The following is a 16,053-nucleotide window of genomic DNA, read 5'->3' on the forward strand; positions in this document are numbered from 1 at the left end:
ATAATTTAACTACTAAATCCAAAATATAATTTAACTACTAAATTTAAAGTATCATTTAACTCAATTTCAGGCTATTTGAAATTCTAATACGTAACAAGCTTTATTTAACAGTAGATTTGATATGTTGATAGAAGATGATATAAATCATGTAGAACATCTTCTGTGACAGTTTTTGTAATACATTGAGAATCTTTCTCGAATATAAAAGTAAAGATTTTCATCTTACCTCTGGTGAAATGTAGTTCCCTAAAGAGAAATATAGTTTTTGAGATATAACCAAATTAAATATGGGTTTTTCCTTATAATCATCTAGTTGGCATTTCAGCTGCAAAATGGATCCACAATCAAACTTTTAGTTACAACTGAACGGAAATTTTGTCAAATAAGTAAAGTTAAAATCTTGATTATCAGACCCTCAATGTCAGAAAATAATTAGAAAGTGTTACATGTATTTACTGTTTGTTTAATAACATTTACAGCATGTGTTCTCATGGTGTATAAGGCCACAACTGAAAATTTATGACCCTTTATGTGGTGGTATGTTTGAAAAAAAGACAGCAAACTTGTATACGATTTAAGGCACTTCCTTCTGAATGAGCTTTTATTGTGATTAATGTTAAAAATACTGTAGCCACACGCTGCTGCCGATGAGGCCTTTCGTTCAGTAACACGTGTTTTCAAGCTGAGTGCTTTGTGTAGTTTACTCCACACTTTTATACTTGTTTCAGTACAGTACAAGGTGAAACCCAACTGCTAGGCCAGATCATAGGCTTGTAGCTACCCATTGTTCACAATTTGCTCTCGAAACATTACCGAAGCCATGTTTTTTGTTTGATTGTTTGTTTATAATTAAGCACAAAGCTACACAAAGGGCTATCTGTGCTCTGCCCACCACGTGTATCGAAACCCGAATTCTAGCGTTGTAAGTCCATAGACATACCGCTGTGCCACTGGGGGACATTTTTTGTTTGCAAATGAGATACGTTTTTTTGGACTGGCTGTCTGCTGACATTGCGGTTATAAATAGTTTAAACCTGGCCACTGAAGGAATCGACCAACTAGAACACAATCTGGCAACTGTTGCACTTTATAATCTTTTCCAATTGTATTTTATCTCGGCCATTTTCCATTGTTTTCCCTAGTGATAAGCAATACTTTTCGATTACCATTACTGACAAACATTGATGGCAAGTGTTTTTAAATAGCTATTCAAATAAACGGTTTTTGGTAATGATGTTCGTATTAAACGAGCGCCGAGTAATATTTCTTTCATACACACATCTTTCTACTCTCACATATAAAAAGAACGATTGAGGCTGCCAAGCTGAGCTTAAGAGAGTTAATATCGGTCGAAACTTGAGTTCTCAGCTGAACATGCTATGGGAGTTTGTATGAATTATCGGCTTAAGTTAGAGAAAATTGGAAAGCTTAATAGCGTTAAACTTTATTTCACTAAGAAAAAAGTGAAATAGTGTTTGAATATAAAAAAATTCTACACAAATCTCTTTCATACCAGGACAAATCGCCTTTAGATAGCATTTTGTATCTTTGATCTAGCTTTTCTGAAAGCAGAAATAGATTTAAACTTTAGTTTTCAATGCTATGACTCCAGTTTCATTGGCCATGTTTCTCTTGAAAAGAACCGTTGGTTTTGAGGTGTGGTTGTAAACTTTTGGACCTTGAACCTATTTTTATTTTTAAATCTTTATTTATAATCTTGTTAACAGTAAAATAAGATGTCCAACTTCATTATAAGGGTTTTTTTGGAAAAAAGGCTTTTTTTATAGCCAAAACCTTCACTTTACGAATGAGGAAATTGCTTCAGAATGGCTTGGGGTGTGGTTTTGGAGAAGGTCACTACCCTAAGTGGTCTTTCGGGCTAGTTTTTCTATTCTGGAAGACATCAAAGGCTCTCTTCTTGGAAATATTGTGTTTACTTTGGATCTACACCATTTAACACTCTCGCTATATGAATATCTTTTCTCGTAAAGGGCTGTAACAAATACTCATGTCACAAATTTTTCCTGGTGGTGAGTTACTATTGAATGATTGGGAATTGAAAATGAACCATATAAATGGATCCTAAATGTATCGCCCGTTGTGTATTTCTTTTTTATTTTTTGTATTTGTATTTATGGTAAAGCTACTAAGACTAATTACCACACTCCCTAATTTTGAACTACTGACCAGAAGAAAGACAGCACGTTAACACCGACCATCCACGATAAGGGATTAATTGTCACTCTTATAACGCATCCACAGCTTAAAGTGTGTAAAATATTTTATGGTATTTCACAGATTCGAACCTGCCTCTCCGGATCTCTTTCTTTCTTTTGGACTTGGTAGGTATTTAGGTTAATCATATATCTCATTCCCCGGAGGGGAATGAAATATAACCAGGGGCGGTCAGAAACACGTGTTTCTCTTCACCCCACTACATGAATGGGAATGTGTGGCCGTGGCTTTTACGGTTTAGACATTTACATTGAAGATTTATCAGTAGTATTTTCCGAAGCGGGTTTTAAAAGCGTTGAGGGAAAAGCTGCTTGGAGACGTGGCTAAGCAGAGCAGGACGGAGAGCTTCGTTGGGATGTTACTCTTCCTTCATTCTGTCACTCGTACTGCGGCGCGGGAGCTTTCGTTGGTCGCCTCTCCGGATCTGAAATCAAGAGCTCTCTTATAAGGCCAGCACGCGCCCTGCCCGTGGTGCCACAGCTCACATTTGTGGCGACACGCCACTGTATTAGCATACGTATAATGTACTTGTAAAGTGTATTATACTTTATAGATAATGTAAGGTAATAGGTATGAATGGGCAAGAAAAATACATTTTATTTTGTGTATCACACATTTTTTCTTGTGTGTATAAATGATACTGTAGTATGCAAATATTACATACCTTCCTTTCCTATGTAGTACATGTTTCATCTCTGCAAAATTTTTGAATTTGTTGTAAGTTGTAATCTGGATCACAGCAAATCAGTCGATGGGTTACTTTCTGTTGCCTCTTTGGTCAATGAATTTTATCTACTAGTTCCTAGAATGGTTACATCATATCCTGCTTCACCTAGTGTATGCAGGACTAACTTGCGGCATTCACATTGAGCAAAGATATAGCTTAGCTATAGAGAGAATATGCTTTGTGATTGTCATTTTTAAGCTTTCAAAAATATTCTTTCTGACCTCCGAGATGAGAAACATTAATTCTGTTTTCAAGATGCCAAAATGTGTTGTAGAAGCCTAATTCACGACTTTAAGGTTCTCCAGCTTTCTGATCATTTCATCTACAGCCATTGTTCACTTAAATACCGTTGATTTCGTCTTATTTTAATTCAGCCTCTTCTATGTTTAATAATCTGATCACTATTCAGTCATCCTTTATTTTAATTCAGCCTCTTCTGTGTTTAATAGTCTCACCAATAGTCAGTAATCCTTTATTTTAATTCAGCCTCTTCTGTGTTTAATAGTCTCACCAATAGTCAGTCATCCTTTATTTTAATTCAGCCTCTTCTGTATTTAATAGTCTCACCAATAGTCAGTCATCCTTTATTTTAATTCAGTCTCTTCTGTGTTTAATAGTCTCACCAACAGTCAGTCATCCTTTATTTTAATTCAGCCTCTTCTGTGTTTAATAGTCTCACCAATAGTCAGTCATCTTTTAGTTTAATGGAACTTCCGTCTTCTATGTTTAATAATCTGATCACTAGTCAGTCATCCTTTATTTTAATTCAGCCTCTTCTATATTTAATAGCCTGACCGCTAGTCAGTCAGTCTTTATTTTAATTCAGCTTCTTCTATGTTTAATAGTCTGGCCACTAGAATGACCACTAGTCACGTAGGTAACGCTAGTTGCTCTGGATTAGTCTTAAATTACCTGTTCAACTATATAACGTGAGATTAAGCATAATTATAAGTAGAAAAACAACGATTTATAAGCATAAGGAAAAGTTTTATTGATGGTGGAACATACTACATGTTTCAACATAACATTGGTATGTCTTCTTCAGGTATCTTCAATACTAAGCAATACAAGATTAATAAGACACAGGGATTAAATGTAACGGAAATGGTGTCAGCAAGTGACAAGATATAGGTAGAGATCAAGTGGATGAACAGTGAACAGACATTGCCAAATACGGCTGAAGTTGCTAGGGCTATGATCACGGTTTAGTGAGAGATTGTCTATTTTAATGATTTCTACAGTTCCTAAACAGTACCTTTCTTATTTAGTTTTGGATTGTTGTAGGAGAAGAAGTATTTTGTGACCTGTTTCATATTGATATGTTAAGGAAGATATTTGGAATTTATCCTCTACGCATGTGACCTTGGTCTTTGTAACGATATATAAACCTTGTATTGCTTAGTACTGATCATACCTGAAGAAGACAGTCCAATGTTCTGTTGAAACATGTAGTATGTTCCATCATCAATAAAACTTTTCCTATAAATCGTTGTTTGTCTACCTATTATTATATTAGCATAATGTGCTTCCTTACTCAAGTGAGATTAAGCAGTTTGGTACATCATCTTAGGTGAGCTTGTCAATTTGGAAATCAGTGTTGATGGAATACAGCCAGTCTGATCAATTCCCAAATCCAATCAAGACAACACCAGCATCCAACGTAAGTACACACACTGTCATATCAATAATGACTGTTTTCATTGTTTTTCACACCTTGTGTCCAGTCCACTTACTTCTTAGCACAGACTCAGTTAGCTTTAGGGGAATTCAGAAATACTTCGTAATTTATCTAGACGAACCTTACGTTATATAGCAGACCTGCCTAATTTAATCTTTCGATAAACAAGTTTACCTAAAAAAAACTACTTTGTTAGGCTTAGAGGATGGCAACAGATTATTTATATTGAACAAAAATGTTTTTTGTTACACCAAATTTACGACTTTAGTCATACGAGGAAGGAAAAAATATATGGAGTACTGAAATGTGTTTGTAAATGTTTCCTACATATCATCGAATGTTCAGTTTTTGTATTTAGATCACAGTGAACGTTAATCTAGACAGTTTTAAGCTACGAACATGTAAATTACATGCGTCCAGAAAACGAACTATTTGTGCAGTAAATTAGATATACTTAGATGAAATGTATACACAGTAAATATACTTAAATGAAAACTTAGGGATGTTTTCCAAAATATATTAGGGATAAAAATAGAACAAACGTACAGTTCAACATGATGATTAACACTCGTATAAATAGCAAAAGAGGAATTTTGAAACTAAGCTTTTGTAATAAACAAGATTATTAAAATATACTTACTACATCAAAACCACAAATCTTCCTTATCTGATAAGACCAGATTAGTTGCTGGTGATATAACTACTATTGAGCGTTTATTAACTTACTACATCAAAACCACAAATCTTCCTTATCTGATAAGACCAGATTAGTTGCTGGTGATGTAACTAGTGATCATTTATAAACTTTACATATGGTGGTTTTTAAAATTCTATTATTGTTTGTTTTGTAATTAAGCACAAAGCTACACAAAGGGCTATCTGTGCTCTGCCCACCACGGGTATCGAAACCCGGTTTCTAGCGTTGTAAGTCCGCAGACATACCGCTGTGCTACTGGGGGGGCAAATTCTATTATAAAACACAATCTAGCCTAAATTATTTCTTCCTTGATCTACTCTATAAAACCACCAGTTACTTACAACGAGTCAGAGTGAACACCATAATCACACCGACATTCCGAAATAAAACTTTTTGAATGTATTGTTGGTCTTTTGTAAAAGTTTAGGGAGGAAGTAATTTATTTAGGAACGTTCTGGCCGCTGGAGATACTGAATATCAAAACATAACTAAGATTTTATGAAATCTAAAGCATTCGGCATATGATCTGAAAATGGAATTGAAAGGTTACTGAAATGCAATGTATCTGCTTTACGTTGTGCTGGTCATAAAGTACGTCTAAATGAAAATTTTATTTGAAACACGCACACACACATATATACACGTAGGGCTATTAATATTTGCCCAGTGCACACACACTGACATGAGATCACACATTTTTTTCTAGTGAATTTATATCCTGAAAATATTTTGAGAATGAGTCGATGGATAAGCGGATGAATGAGTCGATAAATGCATGAATGAAGGGTATTTGGCATTTTCAATCTGAACGGCATCTTTTGTAACCCATGAGCTAAAAGAAACAGATTAGAGAGATCCCATAGCCGTTCCTAAGTTAGAATTGCTGATTCAAAGAAAAGGAATCAGTCAGCAGCACCTGTTACTCTTAACTAAATAGTGGGATTGATTGTCACTTGTATAACACGCCCACGGGATCTCTCCGGTTCGAACCTTTCTACCTCCACCCTAGGACTCTAGCCCCTATGTCACTTCCGGCCGCTCAAAAAGACGAGTTAATAAATGGGTGAAGAGAAAAATCTGCAAATGAATGGACGGAAAACTGAATGAAGAAATGGATGGACAGATGAGACGTAAGTTGAACTGATGGGCGGATTCATGAATAAATGGATAGACAGATGAGACGTAAGTTGAACTGATGGGCGGATTCATGAAGAAATGGATGGACAGATGAGACGTAAATTGAACTGATGGGCGGATTCATGAAGAAATGGATGGACAGATGAGACGTAAGTTGAACTGATGGGCGGATTCATGAATAAATGGATAGACAGATGAGACGTAAGTTGAACTGATGGGCGGATTCATGAATAAATGGATGAACAGCTGAATTATGAAGAATATAAATATGTGACTGGCATAATGTGCAGACAAGTGAATAGAAAGAGTAGGTGGGCTGGTTTATTGTTTATCCTTAGTAATTAAACAACTGTTTGTTTCTAATATTCTCGTAAAGCTACACGCGGGCTATCTGCGCTAGCCTGTCCCTAATTTCTCACTGATAAACTAGAGGGAAGGCAGTTAGTCAAAATCATCCACAGCCAACTCTTAGTCTAATCTCATTCAATAGTGGGATCTGACCGTTACTTTTAAATCCCCTCCCCTCAAAATGAAGGGTGCTATTGTGCAACAACAGCACACGCCCTCAGATTTACAGAGTCCGGCACACTAACCACAAGGCTATGCTTTGTCCCATATATCTATCAAATAAAAGTGTATATCTAACTAACACATTTCACATTCATTGCATCTACACACATTTGAAATCTATGGTCGTTTTTTAATGTTCTTTAATTTACAAATGTATAAGGAAACAGAAATATTAACGTTTTTCGCACATTGTGTACAGATTAGACAAAATTATCTCAGAACAAAAAACTGTCTACTTAAACATTATTGCTTACCTTGCTGTTTTGTAGTGATCAATATACATTTGCAACATCTTAAAGGTTCAATTACAGTATAGCAAACGTTTACAAGTAAAGCAGAATATTCGATCACACGAAGAATGTGGTCTTCGGCATGAGCACGACAAAAGGATCACTATATAACATCAGGCTCAGCGGTGTTCGTTAAATTCAGGTCTTTACTGAAAAGAGCTCGTCACACTTCCTTTAACCTATGCTATAATGCTCTCTCTTAAGGAAAGCCAAACTAAGAGACACAACGCATGGAATGAAGTTGTGTTTGTTGGCACCCATGTCAGTTATAACAAAATGATGATGATAAAGAGAAAGAAACCCCGTGGATTTTGTGGGTTGTTTTTCGTTTTTTCTAGCTCCCTGTTTTACCGAACAGCATGATTTCAGATAACCTGCCAAAACAGCTCTAAGCTGCAACCTCGCGGGAAGAAAGGCATGACAAAATATTCTGTGCTTATTCACTGAAGTAATTGTCTTTCAGAAATTTAGATATCTCAAGTTATACAAAACTCTCTGGGAAATGTTTTTTAAATAAATGTTTTGCTCATGAAACACTAAGAACAAATGTGTACACCGACAATGCACTGATCCCTTTACATAAGTGTAACTCATGATTTTATGAATTTCAATTTGAAACAGCCTGTTTGGAAAGGAATGTGTATAGGTAGATTCATAAGCTGTATTCCCGTCTCTATGTATCTTTTAACGACCAATAATTTTTAATGTGAAAACTGGAAATATCACAAGGCGGTGAATTTTGATTATGTTCAGGTGATATTCTAACATGATTCTTAGCTATACGCTGATGTGTTTTCAAGAAGAACAAGTGTTTCAACGGTCAACGTCAAATTTGATATTTCAAAACCATCATAAAACGACAAGCAAAGCAGGCAATGGTCTTTCAGAACTGGATAATTTTATCTGCCTACCATCATATTTCTACTAATTTATAAAACACGCTTTAAAAAATCTCTAACAAAGCCAATCAGGATATATCGAATATAAGTTACAAATTACATAAATAAATTAACTTCGTGATTATAACAGTTTTATGAGACTAATAGGTGCATTTTCTTTTGTATACATTCTTCCTTGAGATTTATCAGTGTACATTTTCCATATAATTCTAGCTGAATGAATTATACGTATGACAAAAGTATGTACAGATTTTATATATTTCCGCATTATGAGTACGCTCCTTGGAGACTACGTGTTTAAACTTGAATGCTTTTTACACCAAATATTGAGGTGCTATCCCTACGGTTGGCATACCATAGATATTCAGCCCATTGTGCAGCTTTATGCTTAACAACAAATAACTTATTAGTACAGTATTAAACGTTGGGAGTAAGATGGCTAACAAACTTTAAATGCGGTTTTCACCAGCTAAAATGAATGTCATGAAAAACTAAGAGGTTTTATAATTAACCCTGTTTATTCTAAGTGATGTCCTTTATATATTGATAAAATGCACTTTATATAGTTGAGGGCTATTTCCTCTATAAGGTCGGATAAAACGGCTCCCAAAATGGAATAAAATATCCCTCATCTAACTCATAACAAATGCAATTTAGAACAAATTTTGCATTTAGCAACTCCATTTAAACAATTTACTTTTTCCCTTAAATGCTTCCTGCAGGGATCGTGTAGACCGTGCGCTATAACTAAGTTGCACATTAATTAGGTTAATTGTGCAAAAATATGTAGGTACAAGTATGGAACAATGACGTATACTGAGCTGGAGGGAGGGCATCTTAACTTAAGCCACTCATTGTAAACCAGTCGTACGTTATAAAAAAAAATCAATAAACCGTGTTTCTTTCACGGCATATTTTAATGTCTATAATTCTTTATTATTTAAAATTAACTAAGCAAAATTCCTTAAAATATCTACTTTGTGCCCATAAAATATTCAAAATGCTTACCTTATATCAGAGTTAGTAAAAAATGAAGTGGCGCTTTCATCATCACCATTCACGATTGTTCACAAATGCGTTTATGCAAGGAGTCATGTGAACAATAGCTAAATATAATTCACTCTACATGGCAGCACGCCATAATTGATGACGATATTACAGCTTTACTTTCATGAAAGGTAAAATTTTAAATATAATGTGTGACGTAAGTTTAATTATATTATTTGATTTACGGTACCCTCCCCTGTGGGCTGCAGTTTCGATTTATCAAGGCTCGTCAGCCCAGCTGGTGAGTTTAAACAATTTTAAGACATCATAAATATAACTGATGATATACTGTATATATATGAGTCGTCCTTTTACGTAAAGGAGCCGTCTACCTCACCTTTCTCTATCTTTGTTATGGTTTGTCTTCATATACCGAGTAATTCTGAAGCCCATTGACAGGCATATAATTCATAAGTGGAGAGGTATAGGAAAATAATAGCTTTTATTATATAATAAAATGTTACGCAGTTACTCTCTGACAATATTATTGGGGTCGTTCAAGGACAATTTCAAGGTCATGTTCTTCAAACTTTTATTATTATGCATCATGCGTCAAAAATGTCAACTGTAAAGATGTAAACAATAACAAACGAAACATTTTATATTTGAAACATATCAAATTGGCTCCACAACAACAACGTATTTAGGCATAACTGAAAAATGAGGTAAACAACCTAGCAGTTTACGAAATAGTAGAAAGCAGTCAATAGCCGTGTTCAATGTGATATCTAAATCAGATAAATACCAATATGTCTGCTGCATTATCGGTATTGGTTATTGTTTTTGACCTGACCATATGGAGTCTACGGGGAAATGAGCCTACAGTATGTGGCCGCTGAAACACATTTTCTGTCATTTGATGTAAAGGATAACATTATTTTCGGATATCGTTAAACATTGTGCCATTATTTAAATGATATGGCAGTATTTAATGCCACTTTACGCAAGGGTCTTTAATTTTAATGCTCTAACCTGTTCGGGCCTTCAAAGGTACAATGACCTGCTTATGTAAAATTCTGACTATGCACCTCAAACATAGATTTAGGTAACAATATTTGTTTTGCTCTAACTTCAATTTTTTGTGGCACAACCACAGATGCATGAAAGGAGTGAATATGCCTACAACTGTTGTTTTTAAGAGAGAGAGTTAGCTAATGTCTAATTTCAAATGTTGCATTTGTTATTGTTTACACCATTGCCACTGACATTTTGGATGTACGAACCATATTAGTAAAATTGTAGACGAACATGACATTGAAAATTATCTTTAGTGATCCCCATGATATTGTAACAGGGATGGCCCACAATGCATCATTCCATATCACTAAAAGTTATTTTCTTATATCTTTCTGAATTTGTAAATTACTTACCATTCAATGGACTTCTGGATAGCCCTGTGTATGTATAGGTTTATGGACTTTATAAGAATAATTTATTTGTGTTTGCATACGTACATCGAGAGATTTATAAAAAGAACCAAAAACACTGATAACCAGTAGAACACTTTCTACAAATGAACATGTGTACACATGAAACACATAAGTCACATGATATCTCGTTCTTAAGTGTATAAAATGTGTTACTCTAGGGGCAGCCACCCCTACTATACTTTAGTTTCAGACATCATGTCTTGAAGGAAGAATCTAACAGACTTTCAAAGAGAAGTAGAGGTCCACCAATAACATAGCGTCACAGATTACTGATTTGCGGCGAGCAACATCTAAGGTGATGTCAGTACAGACACCTGCTGGTAAAATCTCTAGGGCAAAGTGACAAGAAAACCATCATCATATCCGTATTTTTAAATGAAACAAGAAGACAACAGTAACCAAAATTTGTACTAGAAAACTATTTGATGCCATCTCAACCATGATACAATTACAGAGCATCTAAAAGTAACATTTATTGCTATTAACCCGTGGGCTTGAAAATAATTGCGAAAAGTGATCTGAGATGCTGAGATATTTGAACATAAGTTATCGCTAATGTTAGTTTAAAATATATACACCACAACTGAAACTAACGGTTAAACGAATAATAGTGAAATTGAATTAAAATATTAAAACTTAAAATGGTTAGTTGCGGTGAAATCAATGTTTACGCCTCTAGACAATGCTTTGCATTCCTTCTTGTTACTGTTATTGGTTCTATCAATAGTATAAGCAGGACCAACTGAATTTTTACAAACGTATTTATAACGTATGTATCTAGTAAATGAAATAATCATTTTGACAAAAAATTCAAAAACTACTAGAAACTAAAAGAAAATAGTTTTGATTTAGAAAGTGTTTGTTTGTTTTTAGAATTTTGCGCAAAGCCACACGAGGGCCATGCTACGCTAGCCGTCCCTAATTTAGCGGTGTAAGACCAGAGGGAAGGCAACTACTCATCACCACCCACCGCCAACTCTTGGGTTACTTTTTTACCAACGAATAGTGGGATTGACCGTCACTTTATAACACCCCTACGGCTGAAAGGGCGAGCATGTTTGGTTTAAACCTCTGGATTCAACTGTGATGGTTAACTGTGTAACGAACACTTGTATATACGTTTGGCTTATTTTAATATATATTATTTTAAAACAAGTAGACTGTGTATTGTTTGTTTATTGTTGAAATTTATCGCCAACAAGTCACAGACACCTACTGCAAAGAATCGCGGCCCTATAAAACCTGACAGGAGGCGAGCGTGGAGTTATAAGAACTCACACTCAATATAATAATACTTTATGATAAAAATGATTTAATATTTTACAAAATATAACATCGAAGCTGTTTGTGACGTTTGAGTGATAATTTAGATAATGAACACAGATTGTGGTTTGCCAATTTTTGTTCCAACCAAAATCAAATAAAACTGATTAAATTATAAAAGGTAATGATTTTCAAAAATAGTAGGAGGTCTAAGTATAACTTCTAGCTTCATTTGCAAAAGAATTAATTTAAAATTAAGCTTTACGGCACAAAAAGTATCAAGTCTGGTGTTAAAAGTGCTTTGAAATAGTAAAATATTTGTTTACGCGCTTTAGCCAGGGACTTTTACCACAGAGGTTATCGCACTTGATTGTTTCTGCGAAGTTTTAACTTGATAATAAAATACCCACTCTATTGTTCAAAGTGAGTCGGCCATATTCATCAGAGCGATAATCAAATTTTATTGTTATCAGGGACGTTTATTAAAGACATTAATATCAAAACATTGATAATATAATTGAAAACGTATTATCTTGCATTTACAACAAATCAGGGTCATTTGTCAGGCATTTGTCTAACTTGCCAGTTGATCCAAATCATTCTGTAGTACCCAAGAGTTTAACGTCACCAAAGTTTATTAATTTTATTTGTCTCTTTTTACTTTCTATCTACCAGTAAGGGACTAACATCTACATGATTCAAGTGTTTTCCATAAAATGCTCAGGGTCAGGGATATATTGCTAATATTTTCTCTTATCGGAACCAAAAGAGTGCACTTAAAAGCTCAACTTACTCTTTGTCTTCAACAAAACCATTGAACTCAGCATCCTTAGAGGTTCCAATCTCTATTTAAGTATTTTTGCTTACCATTAACATACTTTCAAAAACCAATTGCCGTTAGTTTTAACATTATCAGCCAGCTCATAAGCCCTTTTGATATTTCGAAATTTCTTTTTTTAAATCAAATCCACAGTTTTCTTATCATTCTGTAAATCTTCCGACCAACACGTTAATTCAAACTTCTTAAATTTCTGGCACTTGTCCCTGATTTTCTCCTTTTTTGTTTTAGTAAGCCAGTTATGTTTGGCCTTCCCTGTTATCGTCGTAAAATAAAAACATTGCGTGTTAACTAGCGACCAATCATTTTGTAGGGTAAGTGGGATACATATAAGACCTACATAATAAATGTTCAATATTTCATGATATTTAGACTAAAACGAGAAATTTTTACACCATCGACTGCCTCAGTTGATGCGGGAGAGATTTAGGAAATTCTAATAATAAATTGCTGTTAACTCAAGATAGGTGTGTTCCTAAAAAGAAGAAAAATGCAGGAAACCAAATTGTTCTGCTCAATTTCAAGTGCTGAAAAAAGATATTACAAAAGCATTAAACTACTGCATAATAGATATTACAAAAAGGAATAAATTATTATTAGATATAAAGTAAATCTTTCTAATTAGCTGAGACTCATACAGCAGTCTTCCGGAATGATACATGTCTGCGTCATGATAGGACGTTTGTAAGTATGTTTGTTTAAAGTTAAGCACAAAGCTACACAATGGTCTTATCTGTGCTCTGCCCACCACGGGTATCGAAACCCGGTTTCTAGCGTTGTAAGTCCGCAGACATTCCGCTGTGCTACTGGGGGGGGGGGGGGGCTTGTAAGTATGCAATACATATGTCTATTACGTATTAACTGTTGATAATAACCGAATAAAACATTATAAAAATAACTTTAAACGTTGTACATATGTAAAAGTTAAAGTTTTCTTAATTCGAGACCTTGGAATATCCTACCTCTCCATTATATCACCAGTGAGCATTTTACTCTCTAAATAAGTTCCTCTACATATATATATATATATATATATATATTACAGCATGCCTATTTAAATTCAAACTAGCACATATCTTACTTAAAACAGAAGAGTAATGCAATATGTTTCTTTAGATTGAATTGAACTTTGCGTAAAACCACACGAGGGTTATCTTGAGCCGTACCTAATTTAGCTGTGACAGACTAAAGGAAAAACAGCTAATCAACACCCAACTCCTAGGCTACTCTTTTACCAACGAATAGTGGGATTGACCGTAACATTACAACACCCCCACGCCATGTTCGGTGTGACGAGAATTGGAACCGGTGACCCGCAGATTGCGAGTCGAACGCTCTAACCACCAGGGCATGGTTGTGATTACATATGGTTACCAAGCAAGAAATTATGATATATATTAAACATCCGAAGTCATTGAATTAAGTATCTGATAAGTATACTTATTGTATAACTACAGATTTTTTTTACAAGTCCGACGTAAATCACAGAATCGCTCTAGAATCGTTTGTTTGACGTTACACTGGAAGAACCTAGCAACTCAAACAACACACTCAACAACTCAACGTATAGTTATCACACATTACGCCGTAGATCCTTGCGTTTCCATTTCTTTCTTTTTTTACTGTCTTCATGTTCCTGTGTTTGTTAATCGTTATATTTGTTTTACTATGTATAAATATGTGTATAATAGTTAATGTAAGAAGTTAGATGAAAATGGTTATTGTTGGCTATACTGATGTCGTGCCAACAACGGGAACACGTTGCTCTGTTTAATTTTAGTCACTCTAACATGTTTCCACTTAAGGGCCTTCGAGATCTTTATGACACGTTTTTTTAGTTCACTGTTGTCACGTGATCTCACAGCTCTAACCAGTTTATACAGGAAAAAAATAAAAGTTGAATGTACTTATTTTTTTTTCGTTACCCGCCGAACAGACTGAGACAAAATTATCATCAGAAAATCAACCGAGTATTTTAGTTTAGTAAAAGACCCGTTGTGTAGTAAGTGCTTCTTATCTTCAGTAAAATGTCTATGTGTGATATGTTGTTTATTGTGTGAAAATATCTTTGATGTGTAATATGTAGCTTTGCTTCAATAGAGGGTTAAATTTCACGTCTTATTTCTATTTTGTTTTTGCAAACTGGTAAGGAGGTGTTAAAATCAAGGTCCCTGTAGTATTAAAGGACGATTTAGACATAATGTTTCAAACTTTATTTGTTATGTTTAGACTGAACAATAAAACAGATACATTAAAAGTTTCGGAAACATTAGTTATTGTACTTTTATTTATGTTACGCATAATGTTTTCGAGCACTATTATTAATGACTAATTGTGGTTGAACAGATCAGTGTGCATGGTGCTACAAATAAACACTAAGCAGGAATTCGTTATTAATAATATTTGGTAAATCATAAAAACTAATTGAAAGTAATGAACTTTGACAGTACGCATGCTCAGCCATTTGTGTTATTTTGCTCGAAAGTAAAGTTTTGCAATTTTATACCTGTATCTAACATAATGGATCTTTTATAAGATTTATGCAGCAAATTATTCATCGTGGACCTTCTATCAGAGTTAGAAAGTAAGTTCAACATCATGAACGGTTTACGGGATTTATAGGCACGTGCAACAACATGGATCTTTAGAAGTTTTAAGCAGCGTATCCTACTTGATGGATTATTTATAGGAATTCAATTACATACCCTGTATATCAAGAGTTAATATCTGTAACTTATATTATATGCCTTCTGTCGGAAGAATGTTTGCTTGTAGTTAAGCACAAAACTATAAAATGGACTATCTGTGCTCAGTTCACCATAGGTATCGAAACCAGGTTTCTAGTGTTGTAAGTCCGCAGACATAGCACTGTGCCACTGTGCGTTATAACTTCTACCAGAAGAGTTGCTGAAAATCTTCTACAAAGATACAATTAATAATAATTAGGCTTAATTATGAATAACAGGAAAATCACAAAACGTTCTGTAACAACTATGCATTAGGTCACCAGTTGGGTATCCTCACGTTCAGCGGTGATACGTATTTTACAATTTATCACTAGCCATTAACTAATTGTGTATTTTTCTCTCGACAAAGCTGAGAGTTATGTGTAACTTTACAAGTTTCACTTTCATTAATAGTTATAATAAGCAACGATATCTTTTTAAGTTTAATTTGAATTTCAAACTTATTTCAGTTGTATATCCTAATGCGTGATCTCATTTGGGAAGTGATATTTAAGT

General features: G+C 34.5%; 1 pseudogene; it reads right to left on the reverse strand.

Moving 5' to 3' along the window:
- LOC111088077 overlaps positions 1-7,396 on the reverse strand; it is a 91,801-nt pseudogene extending 84,405 nt beyond the window's left edge.
- Positions 7,397-16,053: the final 8,657 nt, after the last annotated feature.

This window comes from Limulus polyphemus, unplaced genomic scaffold (genome assembly GCF_000517525.1).
Source record: "Limulus polyphemus unplaced genomic scaffold, Limulus_polyphemus-2.1.2 Scaffold3085, whole genome shotgun sequence".
Classification (NCBI taxonomy): Eukaryota; Metazoa; Arthropoda; class Merostomata; order Xiphosura; family Limulidae; genus Limulus; species Limulus polyphemus.